Raw genomic sequence first — 16,464 nt, 5'->3', positions numbered from 1 at the left:
GGAGAGGGAGTCCCCATTTTGCAGATGAGGGAACTGAGGCCCAGAGAAGGGGACTTACCCAAGATCGTACAGGAAGTTTTTTGTATTTGAAACATACAGATTTATCGATAAGAACTTTTTTTTCCCTTTTTCAGTGACACACTGATGAATAACTGGCCTAGTCAGCTGTGTGACGTTGGGGAAGTCACTTAACTTCTCTGTGCCTCAGTCACCTCATCTGTCAAATGGGGATTAAAAAACTGTGAGCCCCATGTGGGACAACCTGATCACCTTGTATCTCCCAGCACTTAGAACAGTGCTTTGCACACAGTAAGCGCTTAACAAATACCACAATTTTATTTATTTAATAGAGAAGAAACTAATCCAAGGGCTGGTTCGCAGAAAAACAAGGCTCTACTACAGACTTAGCTATGCGAAGTCACAAAGCATTCGGTGTCTCTCACCGATAAAGTAAGGATAGTAATGATAACCAACCTCAAAGGATTGTTGGGAGAGAAATTAAATACAAAATACCGAGATGAACAACTAGCCATTCTTCCTGAAACACCCTCCTTCATATCCAATAGATGACCACTCTGGCCATGTCCGAAGCCCTCCTAAAATCAGTCTCCTCCAGGAAGCCTTCCTTGACTAACCTCTCATATCCCTACCTTCTTCTATCCCCTTCCTTGTCGCCCATGCGCTTGAGTCTGTACCCTTTAAACGCTTTGACGTTCACCCCACCTCCGCAGCACATCAGCTGCTGCCTTTTGCGGGCACGGAAGGTGCCTACCGAATTTGTTGTACTCTCCCGAGCGCTTAGTACAGTGCTCTGCACACAGGAACTGCTCAGTAAATACCATGGATTAATTAAGTCCCCTATATGTAATTGATTACAATGTCTCCCCCTCATATTGTAAGCTCCTTGCGGGCAAGGACTTGTCTGTCAACTCTGTTGTATTATACTTGCCTAAGTGTTAAATACAGGGAAGCCGCGTGACCTAGTAGAAAGAGCCCGGGCTTGAGAGTCAGAGGACCCGGGTTCTAATCGCGGCTCTGCCACTTGCCTGTTGTGTGACCTTGGTCAAGTCACCTAACTTCTCTGTGCTTCAGTTTCCTCAACTGTCAAATGGGGACTCTTCATTTGTTCTGCCTCCTGCTTAGATTGTGAGCCCAATGTGGAGTAGGGATTGGGGTCTGATCTAATTAACGTCTGTCTACCCCAGCACTGAGAACAGCGCTTGACTTATAGCAAGCCCTGAACAAATATCATAATTATTATTATAAATAGTCCCTAATAAATTCCACCGAATTTATAAGAATGACAAACTAGCTCTTTGCAGCTGTGCGGTGACGTTCGCAGGTCATTAATATCTTTAAAAAGAGATTAGATTTCTTTCTTGTTGTCCCTTCAAAACCCAGACTTCGGCTCTGCTCAGATCACTCGGGAGCGTACTCTCCGATTGTAATTGCAATGTAATTTGTAAGCTTGATTTTTTAAATGAAAAACGTGTAGCTTGATCTAGTTACCAGATCAAAAACGGCATCTGGGGAGTTGAATAGAGGATCGGCAATTTGCTTCGTGCCGTGTTCCTGCAAGCGTGAGCGTCATTCCACAAGGCATTACTTGCGTGGTCTTTTCTTCCCTGTCCTCCACTGGTGCGACAGTCTCATTGCCTCTGAACAATGGATTCAGGCCTTCACATTAACCAGCGGATGGTATTGTTGAGGATTGAATACAGAGAGCCATTACATTATTTCGTTGGAACACTTTCTGGGCAGTTGCACCCCCACCCCCCCCCCCCCCCGCCCCTTTATGAAGGAAATTAGAGAGCAAATATTAAATGTAGTAGGAGATAAGGGGGAAAAAAAGGTATATTGTTCTATACATTAAGTTCTACTCAAAGGTTACCAGATCTCCCAATCAATAGAGTCAACGTTTCTCATTCTCCCAATTGGGCTTTGAAGAAATAACAAGAATAAGTCTTTTAAGTTTCTGTTGGCCAAGGAGAGCGTATAATGTTTCCCGTTAGTAGTTACAGGATGTGATACCTTAGATTGAATTCTACATTTCACTTGGACGAGAGCAAGTTAGAGGAGTCACTCCTTTCTCTTTACTTGTTAGGATGTGCTTTGAAAAAGAAAAAAAATCCCTATTCTATAGCCCTTTTACATCCAGGAAGGGGAATTGTCGAACTGAAACAAGTTGCAGGTTTTTAAACTCACTCGTTTTAAAAGGGGCTCTTTGTTGGGGCTCAAGCCTTTAATAGCTTTCCAAAGAACTGTCTCTAGTGTTCTGTAATGTTTTTCTAATAATCATTTTGTCAGTCGTTTCACTGGGAAAGTATCTCAACAGAGAAACCAGTCTTTAAAATAAACCAAAGAGGCAGCTTAATGTTGGGTAAGACTTTTGTATTCTTTTCTTCCTTCACTGCAACTGGTTTGGATGTGGGGTTTCGGTTTTGCGTTGTGGCTTGGGGACTTCTTTGTTCCATACTCCCGAGCTCTGCGATTTGAGAAGAGGTATAATGGTTTATGAAATGAGAGATTTGAATCCCAAAGAAGTAGAATTCAATCGATCATTTAGTGGTATCGAGCGCTTAGTGCGTGCAGAATATTGTACCAAGCGGCTTGGGAGAGTACAGTAGAACAGCCGAGTCGGTAGATGCATTCCCTGCCCGCAACGAGTTGACAATCTCTCGGGGGAGACATGAACTGTAGTTTGTGTTTGTGTCGAGTACACACCTCTGGTTCAATGCGGGGGCTCTCCGGATGAACTAGACCGTAATAATAATAATAATGGTATTTGTTAAGCGCTTACTATGTGCCTAGCACTGTTCTAAGCACCGGTGTAGCTACAAGGTAATCAAGTTGTCCCACATGGGGGCCTCAAAGTCTCAATCCGTTTTACAGATGAGGTCACTGAGACACAGAGAAGTTGTGATTTGTCCAAAGTCACACAGCTGATAAGTGGCGGAGCCAGGATTAGAACCCACGATCCCTTTGTGGGCAGGGAATACACCTACCTACTCTGTTGGACTCTCCCAACCACTTAGTACAATGCTCCGCATCCAGGAAGCGCTTATATTGTTATAGTGTACTCTCCCAAGTGCTTAGTACAGTGTGCTGCGCTGTACTCGCTGAATCAGTGCCATTCACTGATGAACCATCCCCCTTTCCCCTCCCTCTCCACCCCTCAGAAAACCCATTTTTTGGACCTACAGTATTAGTAATTAGTATGAATTTATATGTAATGTCTTAATAATCCAAACCAATTTGCTTGAATCCACTCCAGTGCTTAGTACAATGCCTGGCAACATAGTCAGTGCCTAATGAATGCCATAATTGTTATCATTATGATTATTATTAATTTAGAGTTCACAGCTGAAGAGGCGGGATGGGATGGGGCATGTGGCCCTTTCCTCTAAAATCACGCTCTTTCACACGGAGCTATTGGAAACAGAAGACTTGCAACGATTTCACACTTCAGGCTGGAGGCTGAAACCTAGGTTCAAGCAGAAGGAATGAGGAGCCTTGAGTCATTAGATTATAAGCTCTTCATCGGCAAGATGCTTGTCTTAGTACAGTGCCCCGCACACAGTAAGTGCTCAATAAATACGATGGATCGATGGATTGATTGATTCTGTCACTCTCCTCAGGAGTAGTACAGCGGGCGGGAAAGAATGAATGCTTAGGATTCTGGGAAGAGCTATTTTGTTCATATCACCTTTCCCTACCTATTTCATCTGCTGAGGACCCTGAAGAAGGGAAGAAGAGGTATTACATCTTAATTTGGGTTTCTGCAAAGTACCCTTGAATTCTGAGGTGGAGGTAAATGGCTGCAGGTGTAATCCTTCACTAGGAATGTACTAAGAGGACTGTATAGTGAACGGCTCTCTGCCTATTTATGGGGTTAACACCAGGTGCCCGAATGTCAACGTCAAGGTCCCTTGGGAAGAGGAGATGTTGGATCGACCTGCATCTCCCCCCACCCGACTCCCGCCGAACAGCTGATCCCGATGGATTTTTCCAGGCAGCGGGTGCCCTTCCTTCCTTCCCACTTTGGCTTCTCAACCAGTCATTTGGGTTTTTTGAGCACTTACTATGTGCCGAGCATGGTACTAAGTGCCGGGGAGAGTACGGTATAGCAATATAACAGACACATTCCCTGTCCACAGTGAGCTTACAGTCTAGAGGGGGAGACAGATTACTATAGTTAAATCAATTATAGATATTTACATGAGTGCTGTGGGGCTGGGAGGAGGGATGAATAAAGGGAAAAGGTGAAGCAGAAGGGAGTGCGAGAAGAGGAAAGGAGGGCTTAGACAGGGAAGGCCTCTTGCAGGAGATGGGCCTTCACTAAGGCTTTGAAGTGGGGGACAGTAATTGTCAGATAGGAGGAGGGAGGGCGTTCCAGGCCAGAGGAAGGATGTGGGCGAGAGGTGAGTGGTGAGATAGATGAGATGGTGGTACAGTTAGAAGGTTGGCATTAGAGAAGCAAAGTGGGCGGACTGGATTCTCCACCACCGCCCACTTGGCAGGAGACTGAGCTGTTCAGCAAAGAGGAGCGGTGTGGCCTAGTGGAAAGAGCACAGTCCTGGGAGTCAGAGGACCCGGCTTCTCATCCCGACTCTGCCACGGGTTTACTGGGTGACTTTGGGCAAGTCACCAAACTCGTGCCTCAGTCACCCATCTGCAAAATAGGGATTAAATCCTAGTCCTTCCTATTTAGTGTATGAGCCCCACGGAAAGGGACAGTGACCCATCTGATTGACTTGGATCCACTCCAGTGCTTAGAACAGTGCTTGGCACATAGTAAGTGCTTAACGAGTACCATAATTATTGTGAGAGGAGAAAAATGGGTTGCAAGACAGGCATCCTCTGCTGGGCAGGGGGTGTGGGGAATTCATGGAGCTACGCATCAATCACATTGATATTCATTCATTCAATAGTATTTATTGAGCGCTTACTATGTGCAGAACACTGTACTAAGCGCTTGGAATGTACAATTCAGCAACAGATAGAGACAATCCCTGCCCAGTGACGGGCTCACAGTCTAAACAACATTGATATTGACTGAGCACTTACTGTGGGCAAAGCGGTATCCTTAGCAGTTGGAGAGTACAAAACAACAGAGTCAGAAGACACATTCCCTGCCCATGAGGAGCTTACAGTCTAGAGGGGAGACAGATATTAACATAAATCATGGACACAGACAAAAGAGCTGTGGGGCTGTGGGGTGAATGGCAAGTGCCTAGAAGGGACAGATCTAAAGGCAAGGATGATGCAAAAGGGAGAGGGCGTAAGGATAATGAAGGAAGGCTTCTTGGAGGAGATGTCATTCATTCATTCAATCATATTTATTAAGTGCTTACTGTGTGCAGAGCACTGTACTAAGCACTTGGGAAAGTACAATACAACAATAAACAGTGGCAGTTCCTGCCCACAATCAGCTCACAGTCTGGGGGAGAGGGGAAGCGCGGAGAAAGACAGACATTAATATAAATAAATATCAGTACAATAAAAATTACATAATAAGCTGGTATTTGTTAAGTGTGTACTATGTGCAAAGCACCGTTCTAAGCGCTGGGGGGGATACAAGGTGATCAGGTTGTCCCACGTGGGGCTCACAGTCTTAATCCCCATTTTACAGATGAAGGTAACTGAGGCCCAGAGAAGTTAAGTGACTGGCCCAAAGTCACACAGCTGACAAGCGGCGGAGCCGGCATTAGAACCCATGACTTCTGACGCCCAAGCCCGCGCTCTTTCCACTGAGCCACGCTGCTACATAAGTGCTGTGGTGCTGGTTGGGGAGGAAGAGCAAAGGGAGCAGGTCAGGGTGACGCGGAAGGGAGTCGGAGATGAGGAAAAGTGGGGCTTAGACAGGGAAGGCCTCTTGGAGGAGGTGGGCCTTCAGCCGGGCTTTGAAGCGGGGAAGAGTCTTGTCTGGAGGATTTGAGGAGGGAAGGCGTTCCAGGCCAGAGGCAGGAAGTGGGCCAGGGGTCGGCGGTGAGACAGGCGAGATGGAGGCACAGTGAGAAGGTTAGCACCAGAGGAGTGAAGTATTTGGATGTTGCAAAGTATGTTGGTGGGACATCCTTGTCGAGATGACCTGAGATGAGAGGAAATGCAGCACAGGAGGGAGATCAGGTTTGCAGAGGTAGATTTGGGAAAGATCTTTGTGGAGACGGTAGTGGAAGCCACGGGAGTAAATGAGTTATCCAAGGGAGTGGGTCTAGATGGAAAATAGTAGGTGACCCAGAACTGACCACAATTCAAGCCCCAATAAACCAACTCAAGATTGCACAAACTGTAACCCGTGAACCTCCTTGGATATGTACTTAGGAGAATTTGGGCATTTTTGTAATAATGTATTTGTTAAGCGCTTACTATATGCGGAGCACTGTTCTAAGCGCTGGGGTAGACACAGGGGAATCAGGTTGTCCCACGTGGGGCTCACAGTCTTAATCCCCATTTTACAGATGAGGGAACTGAGGCACAGAGAAGTTAAGTGACTTGCCCACAGTCACACAGCTGAGAAGTGGCAGAGCCGGGATTCAAACTCATGACCTCTGACTCCAAAACCCGTGCTCTTTCCACTGAGCCATGCTGTTTTGTAGTATTTCTGGTACCAAATGAAAAGGCCCCGTGAAGACAGCAGCTAATCCAGTCATTAAAAGATATCCCATAAATATCCCCAACTGTCTAGACCAGTAGAAAAAGAAATAATTATGGTATTTTGTTAAGCGCTCACTATGTGCCAGGCACTGGGGTGGATACACGTAAATCAGGTTGGAAACAGTCCCTGTCCTGCAGAGGGCTTCCAGTCTTAATCCCCATTTTCAGATGAGGTAACTGAGGCACAGAGAAGTGCTAATAATAATAATGATGGCATTTGTTAAGAGTTTACTATGTGCCAAGCACTGTTCTAAGCACTGCGGAGATAGAAGGTAATGAGGTTGCCCCACATGGGGCTCACAGTCTTAATCCCCATTTTACAGGTAAGGTAACTGAGACACAGAGAAGTGAAGTGACTTGTCCAAGGTCATACAGTAGGCAATTGGCAGAACTGGGATTAGAACCCATGACCCTCTGACCCCCAGGCTCGTGCTCTATCCACTACTCCAAGCTGCTCCTGCCTCTGTGTTGATTCTTAACACCTAATCTGACTGGTTTAATGATCTGATGATCCGATTTATTACTAGTGCATAGTAATACCCAATTTACCACCTGGAGCTCTTTATTTACTACTGCTTTCTTTCACGATTTATCAATCCATCAATCAATGGTCTTTATTGAGTGTTTACTATATGCAGAGCACCATACTAAGTGCTTGGAAGAGTAGTGTACATTAGAATTAGTGGACAGGTTCTCTGACCAAAAAGAAACACACCCTCACTTTAAAAATTCTAACTCACCTCAGCAAAACCCTGGGATAGCCCCAACACGATCTGACCCAGCCAAAAAAAACCCCAAAAAACCCTCAGCCATGGGAAACTTCTTCGACTCCTCTAACGAATCCAGTCAATCCCTCTACAGGTTGGGTTGAAAAGAAACAAAATAACCACCTGAAGGAAGTGGTGTGAGTTCAGAAAGCTGTGGGACAGGGCCAGGAAGAGGACCATCACAGTCACTAAATATCAGAATAAACAACGGTAAAGTTGGTAGGCACTCATTCAATCCCTGCCCTCAAGGAGCTTGCGGTCTAGTGATTTTACAATCTCATGACCTCGCAGTCCAGTGAGTTTGCAAGAATTATTAATCGGTAATACTTACTGAGCACGTACTATGTGCAGAGCACTGTACTTCCCACTTAGGAGAGTACAATAGTGTAACCATAATAATAATAATAATAATAATGGTATTTGTTAAGGGCTTACTGTGTGCCACGCACTGTTCTAAGCTCTGGGGTAGATACAAGGTAATCAAGTTGTCCCATGTGGGGCTCACAGTCTTAATCCCCATTTTACAGAGGAGGTAACTGAGGCACAGAGAAGTGAAGTGGCTTGCCCAAAGTCACACAGCAGACAAGTGGAGGACCTGGGATTAGAACCCACAACCCCTGACTCCCAAGCCCTTTCCACTCTTTCCACTGAGCCATGAGAGTCAATGACAGCAAAAACAGGGTTTTTTTATTTTTAATATTCATTCAATCGTATTTATTGAGTGCTTACTGTGTGCAGAGCACTGTACTAAGCGTTTGGGAGATCTAAGGTATGATCAAAATGGGACAGATTTTTCTGGACAGAAACCATAAATGAGCCAGTTATGATGATGATGGTATTTGTTAAGTGCTTACTTTGTGCCAAGGACTGTTCTAAGCGCTTGGGAGATCTAAAGTATGATCAAAATGGGACAGATTTTTCTGGTCAGAAACCATAAATGAGCCAATATGAGCTAGGTCAGCCTTTTCAGGAATTTAAATTTAATTTAATTTCAAACACTCGCTCTTTGTTACCCCTCAATTTTCTCCATGCAAATGTCGCCAAGTCAAATTTATTTTCATTTTTTTATCAAGTCTATCTTTTAAAAAAAAAAACCAAACCTAGGACTCCCAAATTCAGTGGGAGATGCTTCTACTTGTATTTAATTATTTAAAATTTATAGGCAGAAGAATGGATTGACAGCAGAGTGCCAACTATACTATTATGCTTCCTGGGACCCTGCAACAAATTCTCGAGATGAGAAATGATGTCGAAAAATGGGCTTAGCAAGTTCTGCTTTAAACATCTGCCATCAGTGCTGAATCCTTTAGAACTTTTTGTGATTTGAAGAAATCGAACATTTTCTCTACCTGTATTACAGGTGTTTGCTTTTTTTTTTTTTTGGAAAACTGGCCAATAGATAAGAAGAAGCGTGGTCTAGTGGAAGGCCGGGGAGCCAGAGAACTGGGTTCTAATTCCTGTTCCACCACTTACCTTTCATTCATTTGTTCATTCAATCGTATTTATTGAGTGCTTACTGTGTGCACAGCACTGTACTAAGCTCTTGGAAAATACAATTCAGCAATAAAGAGAGACAATCCCTGCCCATCCTGGGCTCACAGTCTAGAAGGGGGGAAGCAGACACCAAAGCAAGTAAACAGGCATCAATAGAAATAAAAAGAATTTTATATATATATATATAAACATCAAAACAAGTAAACGGGCCTTAATATAAATAGAATTATTAGTTTGTACATATATACACAAGTGCTGTGGGGTGGGGACCGGGGGAGTAGAGTTGGGGTGGGAGTTGGGAGTAGAGTAGAGTTGGGAGCGAGTTGGGGTGATGCGGAGGGGAGTGAGAGCTGAGGAAAAAGGGGGCTCAATCTGGGAAGGCCTCTTGGAGGAGGTGAGCCTTCAGTGGGGCTTTGAAGAGGGGAAGAGTGTGGTGGAGGTGAGGAGGGAGGGCGTTCCAGGACCGCGGGAGGACGTGGCCCGGGGGTCGACGGCGGGATAGGCGAGACCGGGGGATGGTGAGGAGGTGGGCGGCGGAGGAGCAGAGCGTGCGGGGTGGGCGGTAGAAAGAGGGAAGGGAGGAGAGGTAGGAGGGGGTAAGGGGATGGAGAGCTTGGAAGCCAAGAGTGAGGAGTTTTTGCCTGATATGGAGGTTGAAGCAGTGAGGTTTAGTGGAAAGAGCACAGGCTTGGGAGTCAGAGGTCATGGGTTCTTATCCCGGCTCCACCACTTGTCTGCTGTGTGACCTTGGGCAAGCCACTTTACCTCTCTATGCCTCAGTTACCTCATCCGTAAAATGGGGATTAAGACTGTGAGCCCCAAGTGGGACAACTAACTACCTTGTATCTCCTCCAGTGCTTAGAACAGTGCTTGGCACCTAGTAAATGCTTAACAAATACCATAATAATGATAATAACCACTGAAGATTTTTGAGGAGGTGAGGGGGCGACACACCCAGAGCGTTTCTGTAGAAAGATAATCCGGGCAGCAGAGTGAAGTATGGACTAAAATGGGGAGAGGCAGAAGGTTGGGAGGTCAGAAAGGAGGCTGATGCAGTCATCCAGCAGGGATAGAACGAGTGATTGTATTTATGGGGTAGCGGTTTAGATGGAGAGTAAAAGGCAGATCTTGGCGATGTTGTGGAGGTGAGACTGGCAGGTGTTGGTGACGGATTGGCTGTGTGCGGTGAATGAGAGAGCGGAGCCCAGGACGACACCAAGGTTGTGGGCCTGTGGGAAGGATGGTTGTTCCATTTACAGTCACAGGAAAGTTCGGGAGAGGACAGGGCTGGGAGGGAAGATAAGGAGCTCTGTTTTGGACATGTTGAGTTTTAGGTGGCAGGAGGACATCCGAGCAGAGACGTCCTGGAGGCAGGAGGAGATCCGAGCCTGGAGGGAGGAGGAGAGAACAGGGGAGGAGATGCAGATTTGGGTGTCATCCGCATCTGATGGTTGAAACCGTGGGAGCAAATGAGCTCACCAAGGGAGTGAGTATAGATGTGTTGTGTGACCTTGGGGAAATCATTTCAATTCTCTGTGCCTCGGTTCTCTTATAAGGCAAAAGGAGGATTTGATGCCTTTTCTCTCTCCTACTAAGACTGTGAGTCCCATATATCTACTCTTTTACCTACCCCAGGGCTGAGTACAGCACTTTGACACTTAATGAGCGTTCACAAATATCATATGGTATTATTATTATTTTATGGAGAGCCACTTTCTACTTTGTAATTAGAAAGTGGGCCGGATTCACAGCTGCTTTTAGTAAGTAGCAGAGGGTTCTGGGCGGGGGGTGGTTAGTAAAAAGTGTTGTACCATCAGGGAAATAGAGGTTTCTTTGTTTAACTTCTTTTGAGTGAAACTGAGTTTAGGCTTTTATTTCATACGATTGATCTAACGAAGAAATCATGGGAAACCATAACTTATTCTGTTTGCATAAGGGAAGTGTTATTTTTGTACTTTTAATTTTGAATTGGTGTTTGTTAAAATTAAGGTCTGACTTTGCTGTGAACTTTGGCCCTCCGTTTACTGACAGAGCAGGTATAAACTGCTGAAATAAGAGCTTTCTGGTGTGGCCTCGCGTTTAACCTTAACCTTGTTCAATAACAGTTGACTTTATTGGGCCCCTGCTGTCATTCAATCATTCAATCGTTTTTATCGGGCGCTTACTATGTGCAGAGCACTGTACTAAGCATTTGGAATTTTTGATTCAGCAATAAAGAGAGGCAATCCCTGCCCACACCGGGCTTACGGTCTGTCGTTGCTGAGGGTCTCTTTTGGAGATGTTTGCAACTTCTTAATGGAACTCTGAGTTTCAATTGGGATCGAATAAGTATTAACTCAATCTGGGCACACGCTAATTAATTCAGATCAGTTGTATTGGTCAAATTGCTGTGAATCTAAATAATAATAACGCTAATGGTACCTATTAAGCGCTTACTATGTGCCAAGCACTGGTCCAATAGATTAATATTTTTTGGTATTAATATTTATTAATATATATCCGTATTGTGTAGTGGTGAGACAACACACCCCAGGCACCAACTCTGGCTTCTTTTTTTAAAAAAAATTTATTCATTCAGTCATATTTTTTGGGCACTTACTGTGTGCAGATCACTGTACTAAGCACCTCGATCTCACCTGCCTCGCCGCCGACCTCTGGCCCACGTCCTACCTCTGGCCTGGAATGCCCGGCCTCCTCAAATCGACCAAACAATCAGTCTTCCTCCCTTCCAAGCCCTACTGAAGGCTCACCTCCTCCAAGAGGCCTTCCCGGATTAAGCTTCCTCTTCCTCAGCTCCCCCCCGTTCCGCGTCACCTCGACTGGCTCCCTTTGCTCTTCCCCTCACCCATCGCCGGCCCACAGCACTTATGTATCTCCGTACATACCTATAATTCTATTTATTAATATTTATGCCTGTTTACTTGTTTTGATGTCTTGTCTCCCCCGCTGTAGACTGAATGCCCATTGTGAGCAGGGATTGTCTCTCTTTATTGCTGTATTGCCCTTTACAAGAGCTTAGTACGGTGCTCTGCACACAGTAAGCGCTCAATAAATACGATTGAATGAAGGAATTAGAGTACAATACAATAATAAACAGACAAGTTCCCTGCCCACAGTGAGCTAAGAGCCTGGGCGGGGGGTGGTGGCGGGGAGAGACAGATATCAATACCAATAAATAAATGACAGACAGGGACATAAGTGCTGTGGGGGTGGGAAGGGGGAAGAACAAAGGGAATAAGTCAGGGTGATGCAGAAGGGAGTGGGAGAAGAGGAAAGGGAGGGCTAAGTCTGGGAAGGCTTCTTGGAGAAGGCTTCTTGGTCCTTCAATAAGGCTTTGAAGTGGGGAAGAGTCACTGTCTTTGGGATTTGAGGAGGGAGGGTGTTCCAGGCCAGAGGTAGGACCTGAGCCGGGGGTCGACGGCCGGACAGGCGAGATGGAGGGACAGTGAGGAGGTGAGGGGCATCAGAGGAGCGGGGGGTCCGGGCTGGGATGGAGAAGGAGAAAAGGGAGGTGAGGCAGGCAGGAGTGGTCCTCAATCTCATCTATCTCACTGCTGACCCGAGGAGGTAACCGAGGCACGGAGAAGTTAAGTGACTGGTCCGAGGTCACAGAGAAGACAAATGGTAGAGCGGCATTAGAACCCAGGGCCTTCTGACTCCCATGCCTGTGCTCTATCAACTAGGCCGTGCTGCTTCCCTTATTGAGCACAACAGAGTTGGTAGACACATTCCCCGCCCAAAAGGAGCTTACAAAACAGAACTTGAAGGGAGTTTGGGGGTGGGGTGGGGAGTTATTCAGGTTTGACAGTCTCCATCGACTCAGTTCACCAGATGATTGTTCAGTTTTTCACTGTGCTTTGAGTACTCACGGCCCATACGAAAACATTTATGTCAGCTACCCAAGAGAACACCCAGCCAGAGAGGCCGAGGGAAAATGTGGTGGCCCTGAGCCCCAGCAGGCGAGGCGGGGTATCCGTCAGTCTGTCAGGTCATCATATTTATTGAGCACTTACTGTGTGCGGAGCCCTGCAGTAAGCCATTTGGAAGAGTACCTCGCTCCACAGAAGCAGCCTGGTTCAGTGGAAAGAGCACGGACTTGGGAGTCAGAGGACGTGGGTTCTGATCCTGGCTCTGCCACTTGTCCGCTGTGGAACTTTGGGCAAATCATTTCACTGATCTTTGCCTCAGTTACCTCATCTGGAAAATGGGGATGAAGACTGTGAGCTCCAAGTGGGACAACCTGATTACCTTATATCTATCACAGCGCTTAGAACGGTGCTTGGCACATTGTAAGTGCTTAACAAAGACCATAACTATTATTACTGTTCTCCCCCGTTTAGACTGGGAGCCCATCATTGGGCAGGGATGGTCTCTATCTGTTGCCGATTTGTACATTCCAAGCACTTAGTACACCGCTCTGCACATAGTAAGCGCTCAATAAATACTATTGAATGAATGCTCTGTGCCTCAGTTCCCTCATCTGTAAAATGGGGATTAAGACTGTGAGCCCCACGTGGGACAACCTGATTCCCTTGTATCTACCCCAGCGCTTAGAACAGTGCTCGGCACTTAGTAAGTGCTTAACAAATACCAACATTATTATTATTATTATTAGTAACTCTGTGGCATTGTACTCTCTCGACCGCTTTGTACAGTGCTCTGCACACAGTAAGCACTCAATAAATACCATTGATTGACTGATAGAGGGAGGCAGAGGACTTGGGTTCTAATCCCCTCTCTGCCATGTGTCTGCTGTGTGACCTTGGGGAAGTTACTGAACTTCTCTGTGCCTCAGTTACCTCATCTGTAAAATGAGGATTCAATCCTACTCCCTCCTATGTAGACTTTGACGCTCATGTGGGACAGAGACGGTGTCCCGATTTATTCACTTGAATCTTCCTCAGTCCTTAGAACAGTGCTTGGCACACAGCAAGCGTTTAACAAGCGCCATAATTATTAAAAGAAATTATAGGTGCATAACTGCTGTGGGGCTGGAGGAGGCGTGATTATCAAAGTGCTTAAGAGGAACAGAAGAAACATGAATGTTTAAGGTAGAGAGAGAAAAAAATTGAAAGCTGAGTTTCTACAGCTTTCTAAGCGTGGCTCAGTGGAAAGAGCATGGGCTTGGGAGTCAGAGGTCATGGGTTTGAATCCCGGCTCCGCCACTTGTCAGCTGTGTGACTGTGGGCAAGTCACTTCACTTCTCTGGGCCTCAGTTACCTCATCTGTAAAATGGGGATTAACTGTGAGCCTCACATGGGGCAACCTGATTTCCCTGAATCTACCCCAGCGCTTAGAACAGTGCTCGGCACATAGTAAGCGCTTAACAAATACCAACATTATTGTTATTATTACATTTCGATAATACATTTGTGGAAAAGGCTTACATTTTCTCACCTGAAATAGCACAAAAGGTAGGTAAAAATCATTCATTCATTCAATTTATTGAGCACTCACTATGTGCAGAGCACAGTACTAAGTGCTTGGAATGCACAAATTGGTAAATCAAGAAGGAATGGTTTAATAACAGTTTTTCCTGCTTCCCTTTTACCCATTGTTGATGCAGTCTTCAAACAGACCCATTTGAAATTTTAAAAAAAAGCTAAAAGCACTTTCAGCCAGAATGCAGATTTCTGGAAACTTAACCAAAGGGATGAACCTGATCCATCTTGAGCCTTAAAGATATCCTATCTATTGAAGTGAAATTGGAATTCTCACGTGCCTATCCAATTACAGAGTAACCCTGGGTTGACTCCAGGGTTGGTCCACAAATTCTCCATCCACGATAAGCTTATAGTCTAGAGGGGAGCTTATATGATCATCTTTTACTATTTCTTGATTGCTCCTTTGCAGAACAAGTGAAACAAAGTGAGGGGGTGATGTGAACTGGATTGCCGTAGTAGCCAGAGCTAGACTTGCAGCTGGCAGAGATTGTCTCTATTTGTTGCTGAACTGCACTCAGCTGTGTGATGCTGGACAAGTCGCTTAACCTCTCTGTGCCTCAGTCACCTCATCTGGAAAATGGGGATTAAGACTGTGAGTCCCACATGGGATAACCTGATCACCTTGTATCTATTCCAGAGCTTAGAACAGTGCTGGGCACATAGTAAGCACTTGGCAAATACCATAAAAAGCAAAAAGCTTAATTTTAAAATTTAAAATTAAATAAATTTTAATTTATTTTATGCTTAATACAGTGTTCTGCACACAGTAAGTGCTCAATAAATACGAATGAATGAATGAATGAATGAATGAATGAATGAATGAAGGGGTTTGGACCTTGACCATAATGCTTCCACTCTATCCTGCACTTTGAGCAGTATTTGACCCCATAGTAAGCACTTAACAACTACCATAAATAAAAAACAGAGCTAGTAGATGTGATATTCCTGCCCACAAGGATCTGACAGTCACGGTAGGTGGCAAATGGCACAGTGGAGATTAGAGGCCAAGTGTCCTGACATCCCAGTCCTGTGTGCTTTTGCCTTTCTAAGCAGATGGGCACCACCCCCCTTCCTCTCTCACAAACCCATCATCTTGGCATTCTCCTCGACTCCTTTCTCTCATTCAACCCACATATTCACTCCATCCCTAAATCCTACGGGTCCTCCTTCGAAACATCACTGAAAGCCACCCTTTCCTCGCCATCCAAACCGCTATCACGTTCATCCGAGCACTTATCCTATCCCACCTCGATTACTGTATCGGCCTCCTCGCTGACCTCCCTGTCTCTGCCCACTCCAGTTCATACTTCACTCTGCTGCCCAGATCATCTCTCTACAAAAACGTTCAGGCCATGTTCCCCCACTCCTCAAGCATCTGGAGGGGTTGCCCATCCACCTGCATATCAAAGAGAAGCTCCTCACCGTCGGCTTTAAAGCGGTCAATCACCTTGCCTCCTCCTACCTCACCTCGCTACTGTCTTTCTGCAACCCAAACCGCACATTTCAGTGTTCTAATACCAATCTTCTCACTGTACCTTGATCTGGTCTATCTTGCTGCCGACCACCTGCTCACATCCTACCTTTGGCCTGGCACATCTTCCCTCTTCATATCCTACAGACAAGGACTCTCCCCCCTTCCAAACCCTTATTGAAAGCTCCAAGAGGCCTTCCTTGACTAAGCCTTCCTTCCCTCTTCTCCCACTCCCTTCTGTCACCTTGACTTGCTCCCTTTATCTACCCCTCCCTCAAGCCCATGGCATTTTGTACGTAGCTGTCATTCTATTTATCTATATTAACGTCTATAATAATGTTGGCATTTGTTAAGCACTTCCTATGTGCCAAGCACTGTTCTATGCACTGGGGGGGGGGGGGGCGGGTACCAGGTAATCAGGTTGTCCCCTGTGGGGTTCACAGTTTTGATCCCCAGTTTACAGATGAGGTAACTGAGGTACAGAGATGCGAGGTGACTTGCCCAAGGTTACACAGCTGTAGATGCAGGATTAGAACCCATGACCACTGACTCCCAAGCCCGGGCTTTCTCCACTGAGCCATGCTGCTTCTCTCTCTCCCCCTTGATACTGTAAGCTTGTTGTGGGCAGGGA

This window comes from Ornithorhynchus anatinus, chromosome 4, assembly GCF_004115215.2.
Source record: "Ornithorhynchus anatinus isolate Pmale09 chromosome 4, mOrnAna1.pri.v4, whole genome shotgun sequence".
Taxonomy (NCBI): Eukaryota; Metazoa; Chordata; class Mammalia; order Monotremata; family Ornithorhynchidae; genus Ornithorhynchus; species Ornithorhynchus anatinus.
The sequence above is the reverse complement of the archived record's forward strand: the minus strand, read 5'-3'. Positions refer to the sequence as shown.